Raw genomic sequence first — 13,988 nt, 5'->3', positions numbered from 1 at the left:
TATCTGCAGAAAATGTCTCTTACCGGTGTGGCATGGTAAGATGCTGCTATGTCAACCACCCATTCCGACTCGAACTCCGCTGTGCATGCATTCCTCTTCCTCGTTTATGAAGAGAACAACATTATCATTACTTTGCACCGTGGCAGTTATGTTGTCGTCATTCTTCTGGCCACTACTTTCACCTTTGCCCCTTTTTAGACTTGGACAATCTTTTTTGTAGTGACCTGGTTGATCGTAATTGTAGCAATTTCTGGCTTTTGACTTGGATCGAATCTTAGATTTCCCACGAGCTCCGGATCTACCATGGTTGCTTGAACCCTTTTGGTAACTCCTGCCTCTACTTTCTGTGATGAGAGCTTGACCATGATCTTCAGGCTTCTTTCTCATCTTCTCATTGAGTAGAAGAGCTGATGTGACATCCTTCAGCTCAATTGAGTCCTTACCATGCAAGATGGTTGTTGCCAAATTATCGTAAGAAGATGGCAACGAGTTCAAGAGCATGATGGCTTTATCTTCCTCCTCGATCTTTACTCCGAGGTTGGCCAGCTGCGTGATTAATCCATTAAGCACATTTAAATGTGACAAAAAATTTGTACCTTCACCTATATGTAGGGCGTATAATTGCTTCTTTTGGTACAATTTGTTTGTCAACGTTTTGGACATGTACAGGTTTTCCAACCTTTTCCAGATACCACATGCACTTTCTTCGTCGATGATGTTATTGACCACATCATCTGTTAAGTGCAACCTGATTGCAGTAGCTGCCTTTTCATCCATTTCCTCCCAATCCTCAATTTTCAAGGAGTTGGACTTTTTGAATTTTCCCAAAAGTGCCTTGTACAATCCTTGTTGGATAAGCAGATCCCTCATCTTCTCTGCCATGTTGAGAAATCGCTATCACCGTTGAATTTTGCTACCCCTTACTTTACTCCAGACATTTTTTTTTTCACCGAGTATAGTACGGCCCACCGCAAAAAATATTTATGTGACTGAGCAGAATCTGTACTCTGATACCAGTTGTTGGGAATAAATCCGCCACAGAAATAATATTCACGGTATTTACAGCGGAATAATATTGTAGCACCGTGATACGGTTAATCAACAAGAATAAAAAAGAGCGATAATGACACCAAAATTTTTACGTGGAAACCCCAAAGGAAAAAAGCCAACGCCAAGAGGAAAGAATCGTGATCACTATAGCAAGGATTTTACACTTTGTAGATCTAAGTAAAATACTCCAAAGACCACTACACACTCAAAAGAAATAACCCTCTTTTAAGATTTTTCCACCTCACTACAATATCGCTCACACTCTCTATTTTTCCTATCGGTGAATGCCTCACTCTTCTTTCTCTCTTTGTTGGTGTGTTTACAAAAGTTAGAGAGCTCCTCCTTTTATAGGAGAAAAATACTTGACCTCCAAGCACAAAAAGAGAAAAAGGAAAAGAATGAAAAATTTGTCTTCCACAAATTTTTCCTTGCTCCCCAAGTTCAATTTGTAGCCAACCAAATTGGCACATGCCAATTACCACCAAATGGGACGGCTTCATCAACAAATACTTGGTTTGAACTAATGGCTAGGTATTTTTGTGTAGTTCTTAAATATAAAAATCTTATTTTTAATTCGAGTTTGTACAAAATGTTAAATGTGTTTGATCTTTAACTCTGAACTCTTCATTCTTTTTTTCAGCTTTGCATGACAGATGTCGTTGTTGGGGATATGCTAGATCCTAGATTGTTTAAAGCTTCATTTTGGAAATTATGGTTGGTCAAATATTTGTCCAGTTGATTTGCGTTTATTCTGGAGTCAACAGCAAAAATCTGAACTTTAGCTAATTAAGTTTTGTTTGATTTTTATAGTTAATTAAGTTCTGTTTGGTTTTTGTTTTATGCATTTGTAATGTATCGAGAGTGGAATGTATTGTAATTTCAGTTAAACTAAACAATCAGTTAACCATGCTTCAATCCCAAATTAGTTGGGTCCTGCTATATGGACCTTGTATTAAGCCTCATTTATTTTCATTAAAATTAAGATGTCTGAATCCGAATGATCAAAATATTGTATCTAGATCTAAACATTTAATAATTAAGACTATTTGCTTTTCAACATCTGAATGTTCATAATGTATTTATTTAAACATAATAAATATACAATTCAAATAAAAATAATAAAATATTACACTATAAATATAATAAAATAAAATTATTATTTGATAAAATAATGAAACATTTTTCGTAAGTGATGGTGGTGATGTTTTGTAGTGGTGGTGTTGGTGATAGTTGTGACAGTGGAAGTAGTTGTTGTTGAGGTGACTGGCGCGATAGTGGCGGTTGGTAGTGATGGTGGAGTTGGTTGATGTTAGTAATTGAAAGTGTTGGTGGTGGTTGCTAAAAATTGTGTGGTGGTTGGCCATGGTGTTGGAGGTAGTGGGTAGCAGTACTAATTATGATGGTAGAGGTGGTTGGTAGTAAGGATGGACGACAATAGTGGTATTCGCTGATAGTGGTGGCGGCGGCGGTGGTGGTTGCGACAATAGCGGTGGCTATTGCTATAATTATAATGGAGGTGGTAGGTCTGGCAGTGACTGATAGTAGTGATTGCTAGCGATGGTGATCGCTAGTGATGGTTGTGATTAAGAGGTGATTAGCGGTAGTGGTTGGTGGTTGTGATGAGTATAGGTGGTTAGTGGTAGTATGGTGGTAGTGGTGGTGGTAGGTATGGTAGCAACTGACAATAGTAGTTGTTAGTGGTGGTTGTTGCTAATGGTGGTTGTGATGAAGTGGTGGTTGGTAGTGGTGGCTGGTGGTTGGCGATGGTAGTGGTGATTGATACTGATAGTGGCGACGGTTATGATTGCATAGGTGGTTAGTGGTAGTGGGGTGGTGGGTGGAGGGGAAGTAGGGTGGGGGTGGGTGGGTTGTGGGTCAGTAGGGGTAGGTAGGTGGTGAGGTAGGGTGGTGGTAGTTGTGACCGCAGAGGTGGTGGGGTGTGAGATGGGGTTGGGAGGGTGGAGGTGGTGGTGGTAATTGTGATGGCAGAGGTGGTGGGGGTGTGGTGAGGGGTGGAGAGGGGTAGGGTGGTGGGGTGGAGTTGGAGGGGTAGGGTGGCGAATGAGAAGGGGGTGGAGTTGTTCTTAACAAAAGACTTTGTTCAAGATTTTAATGATTAATGCATATTCAGACAAAATAAGTGCATAAATTTTAATGTAAACAATATGCACTTAATGGCCTAAGGTCTGAACCATTCTGGTTCAAAACTCCATTAAGTGCAAACAAATGAGGCCTTAGTCCCATTGTATTCTTTCCTTCTGTAATACCCCAAGCATAAATAGCTGGCACCAGGTTCCATTGCTTTGCTACCTTCCAACCATTGTCACATACTCAAAAGAAGGAAATATTGAATCTTTTTTTTTCTTGGTAAATTGTCCAGGCCAACAACAATTACCAAACAAACAAGTGAACATAGTGCAGTATTTGTTGGAGCAGGTGAAGATTGAGTTTTTGGTAAACTCTTTAACACATGCTTCTGCTTTGTTCAAGGAAATGTTTTATGCTTTGTTCTGAGTGAAAGATTTACTTAGAGGATGCATCTCTTTGCTTTAATGATTTGTCCTGTATCAGATGATTCTAGTTTGATATTCATGCATTGACCTCTTGTTCAGATAACTTGGTTGCAAAAGGATACTCTTAATGTTTGAATGTAAAAGGCACCCTAAATTTGTTCTCAGTTTCTTCAAACTCTGGATTTGTTAACATAAGCACCAGGTCATTGAATTGGTGATTGAAGAAGTTATATTTAGCCTTTATTACATTTTTACTTGCCTTCTATTACATATTTCCTTCCAAGTCCAGAATTTTTTTTCCCACCAACTAAAAATAACGTAGGGCAACAAATACAAGTCTTGGACACCGAGTGAGTCTTGAAATACTATTCTCACAAAATGATTTTCAGGCTTAAATTTTTCAGAGTATAAGAACATGATAGGATTCAGCAATATGAATAGAAATCACAAAACATTTAGAGCGAGCTTTTTTACATGAAGATCAAAATAAACACATTGTTACTAAGGCGTAAAGAACTACTAACAACTCCTTGGACAACTGTCAGGTACAATTCTAACTTCGTCTATCAGCTACAAAACCAGTTTCAAACATAAAATAACAACAGTTAGCTATGATGCAATCGATTCAGACCATAGGGGCCAAAGCTTATCAATAAGAAAAGACAACTGAAGCGTGTGCGGAGGATCATGGAAAGTGTTGGAGCTCCTGGGCCATTGTAGCATAATTCTGAGGCACATCATTCCCTTCGAATTTGGCAGCAATGAAGAACCTTTCTAGCATTGTAGCATTCTTGAGCAAATATTTTACAAATGGCATTACAGACTTATTTCCATACAGTGGTCCATCAAAGTTAGTGATCTTGATGGTCCTCAGATGTAGCAAAGAGCAGTTAATATTATGTGTCTCAAACCTCCTGCTTTGTTCAGCCTCATTTGTGTAACTTAATAGCCGGTCCTGCAGGAAAAATCTGCTGTAATATCGAATTATTCTCCTTTAGGAAGAAAGCCATGGAGATGAATTTTTAAATTCAACAAATATTCAATTGCAAATCAAATGTTACAAAGTGGTACATGTAAACAACACAAAATAAGAGTTTCAAAGATTCATTGAAGCTGATCCTTTATCTCCTCGAACGAAGGGAACATTATCCCATGTTAAACATCTTTTCCCTACAACTACAGAAAAGCTGATAGGAACTCTTCCGGTGATATTATTATGACAAGTGCAGTTCCACTATGCCATGGAACAAAAAATACGGCTGAAGCATTTGTTCTTTCTTATGGGCTTAAATAGTGTCTTGAACACAGTATTCAAACCATTTGGCTGGAAGGCGACTCTTCACTTATTGTTAGTGCTTGTAAGGGAGTTTGCAAAACCTTTTTGGCACTATGAACCTATTGTTGAAGAGATTAAAGAATTAATTGAAGCTAAAGAAGAGAAAAGCCTGGTATGGCTGATTCAGTAGCTGGATACACTATACCGTACCTATTGGACGCAGAGAAGAAAATTTTCAGCTTTAACTAACTAAGATGACAAGGTAGAGGGAACTTAAGGGTTGACAAAGGAAAGCTCCCTTGCTTCAGAATTCGGAAGAAAGCCCAAAGCTTATCTTCAGTAATGCAACAAGATGAAGTTCCCGGATCATTATGCTTCTGTCAGCTCACATGTTACTTGAGAATGCTCCTCTCACTTTCTCCTTTTAGTTCTTGTGGAAACAATATACAGGGGGAGCAAGTCAACTCAAGTTAGAAGCCATTGTTGTAAAGCTCATCAAGTTACAAAATTATGATTTTATCCTCAAGTACTTATGATCGAAAATATGAGGATATATATCATCTTCTTTTTCCACTAATAGTTGTTTAATATTTTGAAGACAACAGCAATGCAATACAAAAGATCAAATTGAATTGCATTAGACTTTTTTGTTTCTGCTGCAAAAAGTTATACCTGGAAGATACCGTTTCTATCATAGATATCCTAGGATCTTGTTAGGATTTTGGATCAGTTTTACACTTCTGCTATGATGTAAATATGGTTTACACTACAACCTATGTACTGATTTAGTCAATACACACAACTTTTACCTTCTCAAAAAAACTAGGTGTTCTATATCTATAACATGAAATAACAGAAATGAAGGCATAAAGGAAACTCACTCTTTGTACGTGATTCTACCAATCAATGACCAATGTCTCAACGTCTGATGAACTCTGTAGAAAACTGTGAATTCCAGGGAAGTCCAACTGTTCCAAGGCTGCATTAAGTTTTAAGAATTTCCGGCTCGATGGTGGAGGCTGCCACCCTTTCAATTCCAGTATGGACAGACACTTATAAACCAAATAGATAAACCAAATAGATAAACCAGAATATGTCAAAACAAGGAAATGCGACATACTTAACAAATGACATGAAAATTGTGAATAATTACTATAAGACTGTCTTTTGCACATAAAAGTGTTTAAGGTGATTTGGAAATCAAAAGATGGTCTTTTCTTTTAACCAGGAAAGAATAGACCTTCATTCAACTACATCCAGAGGATACAAAATGCAGTACAAAAACAGAGTGCTCTTGTGCAAAGATGGACTTTAAAAACTTCCGAAAACCCATTCACATGACTTAGAAGAGTATGATCAATGTAACTCAATCCTAATATTTATATGTTGTTCTGTCAATTGCAAACTCTACATTCTCAATGTTCATCATTGAAAATTCTGTTCAAAAGGTCTTGTTAAGTTCATGTTCAACCCATATTGCCCATGAGAATGTAATTCTTTAGTACTTACCAACTTTGTTATCAAATTATCTTGAGTAGTGAAATTGTTAGTGTTACTAAACTGATGATTCAATAGAAAATAGAAAATTTCAGAAAAGAAAAAAAAAAGGATTTTGGATAGTGAAGAGTATGAATAAACCTTGATGCACCAGGGACACAATTCAAGATTTTTGACATGGGCAACGCTGTGAAGAAGTTCCTTCATATCGCTACACCTCTTCTCCAAGGTGTGATCTACTTCATCATCGTCTTCCTCGGCGAAATCAAAATCTAAACGATCTAAATGAAGGACTGCAGTGACAAGTGAAGGTACATTTCCACGTGGCAAGTGTATATCACTGCAGTGCCCCAAAAGTTGCAAAGTTTGCATAAAAGGGGCTGATATTTCAAGCTGATTGTAGTTGTCTTTTATGATCAATTTTCTTAGCTTGACACTGCTGTTTTCCAAACGATGAATGCCCCAAACTTCATCCAGTTCCAAGCACTCCAAGCTAGGGCAACCAGATAATATCTTTTCCATGACACCTTCCGTCAAACCCTTCAGGAGCCTAATTGAAAGAGAAACTAGACTAATCCAGTTTACACTACTAGATGGGTTAAATTTACAGTTCTTTAAAACCAAATTCCTCAACGAGGTATTCTTAAATGCAAACTGAGGAAACTCACATGTGTCACCGACACCGTAAATTACAAGAGCAAAATGTTCAACATTAGCAAGTTTGTTTGCAAAATGTACCCATAAATCAACATCTTTAGCATAATGCTTCCTGTATATAGAGAGACAGACACTGAATTTCCTGATTTTCTCGCAATACCTCCAGTAACAAAGCTCTCTACTCGTGGAAGCCAGGAATTTCCTTTTCGTTGCTACTGTAGTAGCCGTCAAAATTTAGTGAAACCATAACAGACTTCCAAAGAGACTGCATGGATGTATATTTAATAACTTCAGAGCATATCAATGAAATTACCCACACTTTTGGAGGACAAACCAGCAACAAATGATCGCAGTGGTAATAGGGTCAGGAAAAAATCAATGCGGCAGTTAACATTTGTTGAAGAAATCCGTAAGACATATAGCATGACAATAAGCGACAAACCTGACCAAGAAAGAGGGAATATGCTTCACCACTTACAAACAGGAACACTTCAAGTGCAAACACATAAACTGTGGCAAGTAAATAAAAGGTACACATTAGCTTGGCATTTAAAAAGGGGACAGTGATGGTTGTATGACAAGTTATTGCCTAAAATATTGATTTTATGAATGGTAACTTAGTTGTAGTATGTATAAAGGACATACCTTCAGCACTTTGATTTCCAGTTGAGTTATCACTCGGCCATTAATATAGACCTGTGTGGTTCCATTGCATGAGGACTAAGTTCTGCAGTCAAACTTCAGGTTTGAACTCACAATTCTATCAGTTTTCTCTCCTTAATGTTGCATTAACATTCTTACTTCTCAACAGGGACTACAAGGAATAATTAGTTAAACCTCAATAACAAAGTTACCTTTCCCCAAATTTCAGATTCCTTGTGATACCAATAACTTCCAGGCTTCAAAGGAAATCCATTAACAATTAGCTGCTCTGGTCGGAGCTGATTAGCAGTACTTTCTTTCTTTGTTTCATTATTTGCTTGACTGCCAAGGGACTTATATAAGCAAAGTTTGCCAAGTTTGAGCCTCTTTGAATCATCAATTGGCTCACCTATGAAACTTACACATTTGTGCCCATCCGGCATTGCTCTGAGCACATAATCGCTGCAATACTCTCGAAAGACATTGTTCTCAATGTCTACCACTTTTCTTTCAGATCTATTAATACTACTGAAATTGACCATCTTCTTCTTCATTGGTAGGATGCTCAGAGGGGTTGTGCTCAGATCCCGGTGACACTGAGGAAGAACCTGAAGAAAAGCCCGGGTTCCATGGTACAAAGACCTGGTGTTTTGAACTACCTGAAATTCTTGGACTTTGACTTGGTGAACTGGTCACAGCAGCAACCTGAAATATGTGCAACGGGATTGACTCTATAACAGGTGCAACATCCATGCCTACAGATCTTCTTGATTCTAAAAGAGGTAACTAATGTTATTGAGTAATCCAAGTCAACACCTTCCTCAGTGAGGAGAACTCCTGGAGGAAACAACCTCCGTAGCACCCGACCTCCAATTCTTTATTTAGAAAAGAAATAAAGTGGGAGAGAGCAACTATTCTAATTGCCGCGACAGGAACAAGTACTAAAAACTCCTTCGATACTGACAAATATTTTAAAGTTTCTTTTCCACCAACAAAAAGTAACATAGGCCAAAGACAAGTCGTAATGAATCTTGATATTGGAAAAATGATTTTCAACCTTATATTTTCAAAGTACAGAAACATGATAAAGATTCAGCAAATATGAAGTAGAAATCACAAAACATTTGGAGCAGGTTTTCTTATAGGATGATCAGAGAATAAAAACATTGTTACTTAGGCATGAAGAACTACTGACAATTCCTTGGATACTAACAAGTACAATTCTAGCCATGTCTATCAACTACAAAATCAGTTTCAAACATAAAGCAAGAGTGGTTAAGTATGTTGCGATCAATAAACCATAGGGGTCAAAGACTATCAATAAGAAAAAACAACTGAAGCATGCAGAGAGGATCTGGGAAAGCTTTGAAAATCCTGTGCCATTTTAACGTAATCCTGAGACACATCACTCCCTCAAACTTGGCAGCAATGACAAACTTTTCTAGCACTGTTGCATTGTTGAGCAAATATTTCACCAATTGCAGTACAGACTTATTTCCACTTAGTGATCCATCAAAGTTAAATACCTTGATGGTCTTCAGATGTAGCAAAGAGCCGTTAAAATTATGTGTCTTGAACCTCCTGCTCTGTTCATCCTCGTTTGTGTACCTTGACAGCAGGACCTGCAGAAAATAATCCGCTATATTATAGTATTAAGTAGTTATTCTCCTTAGATGGAAGTAGAAAATCAAGGAGTTGATTCTGGATTTAAAAAAAGTTGTGAATAGTCCTTCAGGGACATGTCATGTGCTTCGCAAATGTTACTTACATGCAAAAAAAAAAAAAAATCGTTTGTCTCCTTACTTGAAGGATAGCACTATCTCTTGTTAAAGATCTTTTCCTGCAACTACAAAAGAAGTTAAATGTAGAACTGGCTGAATCATACAATCAATTTTGAGTGAAAACATGAAATTATGTCAAAGCAAGTCAAGCTGAACTATTTCCTTGAGGAAAATAAACTAAGAGCAGATTTAGCAAAGAGAAACCATCAACTTTCAAGACTAAGCAGATTCTGAAATCCTTTAAAAATCAGCATTCAAAATTTTTCAGAATTTGCATCACGCATTCCCTGGAGCAATTTCTGCGAACACATTGAGAAATACTCACCCCGATGGGCAAAACTAAATAGTAAGTGGAGTTCCCTTCCTTCAAAATTCATAAGAAAGCCAAAAGCCTACCTCCAATAATGCAACAAGATGAACTTCCGGTAGATCTTAATTTTTGTGAGCTTACATATTACTTGAGAATACTCCTCACTTTTTTTCCTTTTTAAGTTCTTATGGGAACAATGAACATGGGAGGAAGTCTCTACAAGTTAGAAGCTATTGTTGTAAAGCTCGTCAAGTGCTTAGGCTAGTTAAGTTTCACATTGCAAATAATAGTCCTATACAGAAACACTCTTTTCGGTTACATGAGGCTTATCTCCTACACTTTTGTCAAACATAGAATCTTCTCGGTCATCTTGAGGAATGAGCCAGTTCAGTTCTTATCCTTTCCTTTTTGAATAGGTAAGGCAGTTAAGTCCCCCTCTTTGTTATTTTTTATCATTGTTTCATATACCACTAAGGTCGTTTAAATTACACAAAAAAAAAAAAAAAAAAAAAAAAAAAAAAGTTCTACTATATTTTTCCTAACGTACTTGAATCAGAAATATGTTGATATATCCTCTTCTTCTTCTACAAGTAGTAATTTGATCTTGATAACAATGGGAGTAACAAAAATAAAGATCTAAAGGGAACTTACTCTTGGTTCGTGATTGTTCCAGTCAATGACTAAAGTCTCAAGATCCGATGAACTCTGTAGAAAGCTGCAAAGTCCAGGGAAGTCCAACTGTACTATGGCTGCATTGAGTTTTAAGAATTTCCGGCTTGATGGTGAAGGCTGCCACCCTTTCAGCTCCAGTATAGACAGGCCCTTGTAAACCAAATAGGTAAACCAGAATATCTTAAAACAAGGAAATGCGACATACTTAATAAATAAATGACATGCAAATAGTTAAATAATTTGTAAAAACAGCTTGGACTATACAATTGTGTTTTGCCACATCAAAGTGTTCAAGGTTAGTTTGAAGATCCAAAGATGGACTTTTAAGCACTTGAAAACCCCATTCACATGACCTGAAGACTGTGATCAATGTAAGTGAATCCAGATTTTATTTGTGGTTCTGCCCATTGCAAATTGTTTATTTAAAAAGGACTTGTTTCAATCACCTACCACTGTCCAGCTGATTGGCCATAAGAATGTAATTATTTACTAGTACTTACCACCTTGGTAAACAGATTATCCTAAGTATGAACTAATGAATTTAATAGCAAATAGAAAGTAACGAATCGGGAAAAAATTCTGAAATTTGGATAGTTGAGAGCATGAATAAACCTCGATGCACCAGGGACATAAGTCAAGATTCTCGACATGGGCAACGCTGTGAAGAAGTTCCTTCAAACAGCTACACTCTTTCTTCCGCAATTCGTCCCCATCTCCAAAATCAAAGTCTAAATAAAGGACTGCAGTGACAAGTGAAGCCACATTTCTCAAGCGTATACCATTGCACGACCCCAGAAGTTGCAAATTATGAACATAGGGGACTAAGATTTCGAACCAAATGTCATTACTCTCATCTTCATATTTTTTTATGATCAATTTTCTCAGCTTCACAGAGCTGATTTCCAAACGATGAATGCCCCAAACACTATCCAACTCCAGGCACTCCAAGTTAGGGCAACCAGATAATACCTTTTCTATGACACTTTCTCTCAAATTCATCAGCCTAAGTGAAAGAGAAACGAGACTAGTCCAGTTTACACTACCAGAAGGGTTCAATTTGATTTTGCGTAAAACCAAATTCCTCAACGAGTTATTCTTAAATGCAAACTGAGGAAACTCATACTTGTGATCGAATTCGTAAAATCCAAGTGTAAAATCTTCAACGTTAGCAAGTTTGGTTGCGAAATGTACCCATAAATCAACATCTTTAACATAATGGTTGTTGTATATAGAGAGACAAACACTGAATTTTCTGATTTTCTCGCAATACCTCCAGTAACAAAGCTCTCTATTTGTGGATGCCACGAAATCATGAATTTCATTTTCTTCGGTATTGTAGTAGCCTCGAAATTGAGTGATACTGGAACGGACTTCCAAAGAGACCGCCATTGTTTAGATAATACACTCGTTCTCACAACTTGTTTTCCGTCAGGCAACATAGAGAGTATGTGAATTAAAATCGACTCTGGCAAATCACTGAGACGGTCTTCTCTCACCATGATTTCTCTCTGCATGGAGTACAACTTTCAGTTGAAGAGCAAAAGGGTCGTTATGTGGACTGACACCGATTTTTGTGTTGCGGGTTTGTGGTATTAATGGGTTATTTTGAGGAAAATGATTATTGCCAAGAATGGATGAAGGAAAATATAACAATGTAAGAACACATAATTTTTCCAAGATTCTGTAATCTTTGTTTCACTACTAACATAATCATATGTTTTTAGAGCCAAGAACTACATTGAAATATTTCCAAGATTATTGCCAAGAAGTATTGTGTCAAGAATGGATGTGATATGTCAAATGTACCCTTATAGGTTGGCGCCTCTTTGAATGACTTGTAGAGTACAACTGCTACTGTATGCTCCGAGTTGCATTTCGGTTAATGGGTTATTTTGACCCGATTGGATCAGTGGAATCAGGTACTATTTGGTCTGTAATTTAGGGCTGATTTCCCTTCCTCAAATATTTAGACATTTTTAAATCATACACAAAATACAACTCCCTTTTGAGAAGACGATCAAAATGGTCCTTAAAGTATGGGGTTGGACTATTATAGTCCTTCATATATACCATATAATCGAAATAGTCTTTAATGTATAAAAAAGATGATTAGTTTTGTCTGTCATATATGCCACGTATTCGAAATAGTCCTTAATGTATGAAAATAATATACATTTTAGTCCTTCATATATACTGTGTAATCGAAATAGTCCTTAATGTATGACAAAAAGTCAGCATTTTAATCCTAAAGTTTAAAAGTAATGACACAAGTAAAAAAAAAAAAAATTAAGTTGTAAGTTTAACCAAAGAACTCACGTGAGTTATATAAATACATAGAAAATCACAAGATTACATTCTGGTACATTGTACATATATGTAGTTTAAGACCATAAGATTAAAAAATCTTCTTTACTTTCTTAAATTTCGTGTCTACTCAAATTAAGACAAACAAATTGAAATAAAGGAATACATTTCTCTTCCCAATACTAAAATGAAAAAAGGCAAAAAAATGCGTCTCGACTATGTCAAATAATACAACCTTGCCCTCCATTTAAATTTGGTCCTAAATATTCCCGTACCGTTAGTTGACTGACTCAAGTTTTGCTCCTCAATTATGAGAAATAGAACAAATTTTCCCTATGTTTGGATTTAGTCTCAAATATGCCCTTATCGTTGAAAAACTTGCTTCTCAAAACTAACAAAATTCAATTTTTTTCTTCCAATCAACCCTTTTTTTAGAGTCAAGCTTATTTGACTTCTATTTTCTAGAACGACGAGAGGATTTTTAAATCGACTTGTCTAGCTTCAAGTTGATTTAAAAATTTCTTATTCAGAGTATTACTTTTTTCTTTGTTGGTAGAAATCTAATTTGGAGAGTTTGATTTTTAGACCCAAACGATGACAGTATCGTGATTCAACATACATCAGTATCATCTCCAGCAGCGGTGGAAGAACAATAGTATAAAGGTTCTATGATTTGGTAGTTCAAGGAGAAGGTCTAGCAGAATAAAATTATAGTCTTCGAGGTAACAGAAGATGGAGTCATTCAGGGTCGACTAAGATGTATCATGATATTAAAGAAATCTATTGGTGGAATGATATGAAAAAGAATATTGTAGATGCAGGTGGACTAGTTTAGAACATAGGGATTCCGATAAAAAACCACTTGTCCAGTTCATTAGGGAGTGTTTTCGGGAGTGACAATACGGATAGCCTATTTTTTTTTTTTTTTTTTTTAAATCATTTTTCAAAAAGTTGATAAACTTTTACATATGTCAAATAAATATTGTGACATTTAAATTCTTACGGCCTGTTCAAAGGAAAAAAAAGTTATTTAATAATGAGATAAAAAAAATTATTTCCCCAAAACATTCCTTTTTGCTCAGAGAATGACAAATAAGTCTTTTGTCTTTCAATTTTTTAAGATAAATACTTCTTTGTCCATGTAATTGTGATCATATGCATAAATATAGTTCAATAAAATTAAAATTAAAATTTATATATAAATATATATATATATATATATATATATATATATATATATATATAGATAGATAGATAAATACTTCTTTGTCCATGTAATTGTGATC

At 36.3% G+C, this 13,988-nt stretch overlaps 1 pseudogene; it reads right to left on the bottom strand.

The window, feature by feature from the left end:
* Positions 1-4,067: 4,067 nt before the first annotated feature.
* LOC132056095 (putative F-box protein At1g49610) lies at positions 4,068-12,348 on the bottom strand (annotated as a pseudogene).
* Between the last annotated feature and the right edge of the window lie 1,640 nt (positions 12,349-13,988).

This window comes from Lycium ferocissimum, chromosome 1 (genome assembly GCF_029784015.1).
Source record: "Lycium ferocissimum isolate CSIRO_LF1 chromosome 1, AGI_CSIRO_Lferr_CH_V1, whole genome shotgun sequence".
Taxonomy (NCBI): Eukaryota; Viridiplantae; Streptophyta; class Magnoliopsida; order Solanales; family Solanaceae; genus Lycium; species Lycium ferocissimum.
This window is presented reverse-complemented; position numbering and strand designations above follow the sequence as displayed.